Below are 5,151 nucleotides of genomic sequence, written 5' to 3'. Positions count from 1 at the left end.
GCCTCAGCCTCCGAGTAGCTGGGACTACAGGCGCGCACCACCATGCCTGGCTAATTTTTTGTATTTTTAGTAGAGACAGGGTTTCACCGTGTTAGCCAGGACGGTCTCGATCTCCTGACCTCGTGATCCGGCCACCTCGGCCTCCCAAAGTGTTGGGATTACAGGCATGAGCCACCGCGCCCGGCTAAACTGCAGATTCTAAAGCTGCTGGGACTGGTTCATCACTAGGCCCATGGACCAACTGGTCATCGGTCCCCATACTGACCAGTAGGCACTTATGGACACTCACTGACACTGAAGAGGACAGGGAGAAGTGCCTCCGCTGGGCATCCTGCTGGTGGGTCTCAGCCAGGCATTATGGAAATGATCTGAAAGTTTTAGACACAAAGGTCAAAGCACAGAGTACACAAAACGAGTATCTGAAAGGAAAGCCAGCTGTGATAAATAATGGGGGGATCGGCCAGGCGCAGTGGCTTACGCCTGTAATCCCAGCACTTTGGGAGGCTGAGGTGGCAGATCACCTGAGGTTGGGAGTTCAAGACCAGTCTGACCAACTTGGAGAAACCCTATCTTTACTAAAAATACAAAATTAGCTGCGCCTAGTGGCACATACCTGTAATCCCAGCTACTGGGGAGGCTGAGGCAGGAGAATCGCTTGAACCCGGTGGCCTCTGCCTTGGCGGTGAGCCAAGACTGAGCCATTGCACTCTAGCCTGGACAACAAGAGGGAAACTCCGTCTCAAAAATAATAATAATAATAAATGAATAAATAAATAAATAAATAATGGGGGGCTTAAAGGTGAAACTCCAGGCTGCCAGCAATGCTGCCCCCCAACATCCTATGGAGCCCTCAGAACCTGGCACCCTCTACACCGAAATCATCCACCCAACCAACAAATGTGCATTAAGTGGGGTGTTGTGGTGTGCACCTGTAATCCTAGCTACTCAGGGAACTGAGACGGGAGGGTCACTTGAGCTCCTAAGTTGGAGGCTTCCGTGAGCCGTGATCATACCACTGCACTCCAGCCTGGGCAACAGAATGAGACCCTGTCTCTAAAAATAAAATTAAAAATAAATAAATGTGCATTAAACACCTACCATGCATTGGGTTCTGGAAAGATGCTGGGAATACCCAGATAAATAAGTTATGGTTCTTGCCTTCAAGAAGTCCCCAGGTCGGCTGGGCGCGGTAGCTCATGCCTGTAATCCCTGCACTCGGGGAGGCCAAGGCGGGTAGATCACAAGGTCAGAAGTTTGAGACCAGCCTGACCAACATGGTGAAACCCCGTCTCTACTGAAAATACAAAAATGAGCTGGGTGTGGTGGCACATGCCTGTAACCCCAGCTACTTGGGAGGCTGAGGCAGGAGAATCACTTGAATCTGGCAGGTAGAGGTGGCAATGAGCTGAGATCACGTCACTGCACTCCAGCCTGGGGGACAGAGCAAGACTCTGTCTTAAAAAAAAAAAAAAAAAGGCCAGGCGCGGTGGCTCACACCTGCCAGCACTTTTAGGAGGCTGAGGCGGATGGATCACGAGGTCAAGAGATCGAGATCATCCTGGCCAACATGGTGAAACCCCGTCTCTACTAAAAATACAAAAAAATTAGCTGGGCGTGGTGGCTCGTGCCTGTAGTCTCAGCTACTTGGGAGGCTGAGGCAGGAGAATGGCTTGAACCTGGGAGGCGGAGCTTGCAGTGTGCCAAGATCGTGCCACTGCACTCCAGACTGGGTGACAGAGCGAGATCCCGTCTCAAAAAAAAAAAAGGTCCCCGGGTCTAGCAGCTGGACTCCTCACCTAAGACCCAGACATCCCAGTATGGCCAAGAGGGTCTCAGTTTATGCCTATTGCCCCTGTGTCATTATTAATAGGGTCCACTTACACCCTCAAAAGTGTTCTGGTTTTAACAGTAAACTATGCAATCACCTTAACCATAGCACGTTGTTATAGGCAATGGTGGAAATAGCTGGGGAAACTGGGAGTATGTGCTGTTATGATGGAGGCCAGGCGCGGTGGCTCACGCCTGTAATCCCAGCACTATGGGAGGCCAAGGCGGGCAGGTCACCTGAGGTCAGGAGTTCAAGACCAGCCTGGCCAACATGGTGAAACCCCTATCTCTACTAAAAATACAGGAATTAGTCAGGCATGGTGGTGGGTGCCTGTAATCCCAGCTACTTGAGAGGCTGAGGCAGGAGAATCGCTTGAACCCAAGAGGCGGAGGTTGCAGTGAGTTGAGATTGTGCCACTGTACTCCAATGTGGGCTATACAGCGAGACTCAGTCTCAAAAAAAAAAAAAAAAAAGAAAAGAAAATTTAAAAAGAGGACTATGATGAAAAGACTTTGGTGGAAGCAGTGTGAAAGCAAGAATCAGTCTGCTTACTGTGTGGTGAGAGGTCAGACCACCAGACTACAGAGAATGTGATCAGAGGATGATGTTTTGTTTTCTTTCTTTTCTTTTCTTTCTTTTTTTTTTTCTTGAGACGGAGTCTTGCTTTGTCGGCCAGGCTGGAGTGCAGTGGCACCATCTCAGCTCACTGCAAGCTCCGCCTCCTGGGTTCACACCATTCTCCTGCCTCAGCCTCCCGAGTAGCTGGGACTACAGGCGCCCACCACCATGCCCGGCTAATTTTTTTTGTTTTTTTAGTAGAGACGGGTTTCACTGTGTTAGCTAGGATGGTCTCATCTCCTGACCTCGTGATCCGCCCACCTCATCCTCCCAAAGTGCTGGGATTACAGGCGTGAGCCACCGCGCCCAGCCTTTTTTTTCTTCTTTTGAGACAGGGTCTTGCTCTGTTGCCAAGGCTGGAGTGCAGTGGCGAGATCCTGCAGCCTCGACCTCTTGGGCTCAAGTGATCCTCCTACCCCAGCCTTCTGAGTAGCGGGGACTACAGGCACACACCACCACACCCAGCTAATTTTTGTATTTTTTGTAGAGATGAGGTTTTGCCATGTTGCCGAGGCTGGTCTCCAACTCCTGAGCTCATACGATCTGCTCTCCTCGGCCTCTTAAAGTGTTGGCATTACAGGCATGAGCCACTGCACTGGGCTGGATGATACTTTTTATACGTATCTGTTTCTCTAACCCCAGGCTTGCTGCTCTTCCCCAACCCCCAGGGTTAAAACGGAGCTTCCTATTATGAGTAGCATTACCAACATGCAAGGGCTTCCAACTTTAGCTACACTGGACCACTAGGTACCATTCTCGAAAACCCTTGAGTTTCTTGAATACAAACTAAGCACCCATCAGTCAGGTGACTGGCTAACATAATTAAGGTACAACCACACAATAGAACGTTATCCAGCATAAATGGAATGAGAACACCTACTGAAAGGTGTAAAGTAAAAAAAAATCAGAGTGAATAGCAGGTACAATTCGCCGCACATTTGTGTAACAAAGGAGGAACAAGCAGGTGTATACACATACGTATATACATACACACACACATAAGTATGTGTATGTACATATATATATACACACTTGTTTTTTCTTTTTTGAGATGGAGTTTCCCTCTTGTTGTCCAGGCTGGAGTGCAATGGCGTGATCTCGGCTCACTGCAACCTCCGCCTCCTGGGTTCAAGGGATTCTCCTGACTCAGCCTCCGGAACAGCTGGGATTACAGGCATGTGCCTCCATGCCCGGCTAATTTTTTTGTATTTTTTAATAGAGATGGGGTTTCTCCATGTTGGTCAGGCTGGTCTTGAACTCCTGACCTCAGGGGATCTGTCCACCTCGGCCTCCCAAAGTGCTGGGATTACAGGCGTGAGCCACTGCGTCCGGCTTTTTTTTTTTTTTTTTTTTTTTTGAGACACTGTCTCTCTGTCACCCAGGCAGGGGTGCAGTGGTGCGATCATAGCTCACCGCAGCTTGGAACTCCTGGGCTCAGTCTGAGCCCTCCTAAATGATCCTCTCACCTCAGCTCTTGAGTAGCTGGGACTGCAGGCGCGTGCCACCACACCTGGCTTTAAAAAAAGCCAGGTATTTTTTGTAGAGGCGGGGGTTTTGAAATGTTGCCCAGGCTGGTCTCAAACTTCTGAACTCAAGTAATCCGCCCGCTTCGGCCTCCCAAAGTGCTAGGATTACAGGCGTGAGCCGCTGCGCCGCCAGGCCGAGAAGAATCTTACCACTTCCCATTTTCCTTCCTCCCGTTTAAATGCTCACATCCTATGTTGACTGTCCTCACCACGTGCTCTCCAGGACAAGGTCGGCTTTCCTTTGCAATTTGCACGAGGCCCTAGCTGGGGCCCTCCCAGTCCACCCTCGGGAAGCTGAAGCCTCCCAGTTCCCGTTAGAGCTTGACAAACACTCCTAAGGGCAAACGCCTCAGGTGCTTCACAAAAGCCCCCTGGGGCCTGGGCAGGAAAGACCGCCTGGGGCACTTCAACTCACTGCAAGAGCTGGTTCCAGTGTCCCCTGACCTCACTGTTCAGTCCCCGCCAAGCCCCAGCCAAGTGAAAAATACGAGCCACTGTAAAGCGTCCTGGCTGTGGATGGAGTCGGACCTGGCTCCATCCCTCGCTCTGTGTCTCGGCCTCCTCCCCTGTCACAGGAGGACACCAGCCAGGAGGTGAGGACCCAGGGGTCGAGGACGCGAGCAGGGAGCCCGTTCTGGCTCGGAACACAGTCTGGCGGGTCCATTCTGACACTTGATCCCCTTTTGCCATGTCCCGCCCTCGCCTCTCGTGCCCGTGCCCTACGCGGCCCTCCACTCCCTCAATAATCCCGCCGCACCCATTAGGCGGGAAAGGGCCTGCCCGGTGAGGAGGGCGCTGACGGTCACGCGAACACCGCAGATGACACACTGCGCGGTCATTTAGCAAATTTGCAAAAGAAAACAGGGGATCATTGGGCAAGGGAGGGTTAGCCATGGCCGACCCAGACCAGTCTCCACCCAAGGTCACGGTGCCCGCCCGACGGGCAGCGAGCGGCAGGGAGTCTCCCCGAGGCCCCGCCCCGAGAGGGTGCCCAGCCTCCCTGGGCCTTGAGTCAGGGTGCTTTGCCTTTAAGACGTTTGGGAAAGTCACCGCGTCCGTGGGCGGGGAACGAGGCGCGGCGCGTTTTGTCCCTCGCGGGCTGCCGTGGGCCGGGCCGGGCGCGAGGGCGGGGCAGGGGAACGGCGGGGGGTCAAAGGCCACGGCGCGCACCACGTGGGC

The sequence above is a fragment of the Chlorocebus sabaeus genome, chromosome 16 (genome assembly GCF_047675955.1).
Source record: "Chlorocebus sabaeus isolate Y175 chromosome 16, mChlSab1.0.hap1, whole genome shotgun sequence".
NCBI classification, from domain to species: Eukaryota; Metazoa; Chordata; class Mammalia; order Primates; family Cercopithecidae; genus Chlorocebus; species Chlorocebus sabaeus.
This window is presented reverse-complemented; position numbering follows the sequence as displayed.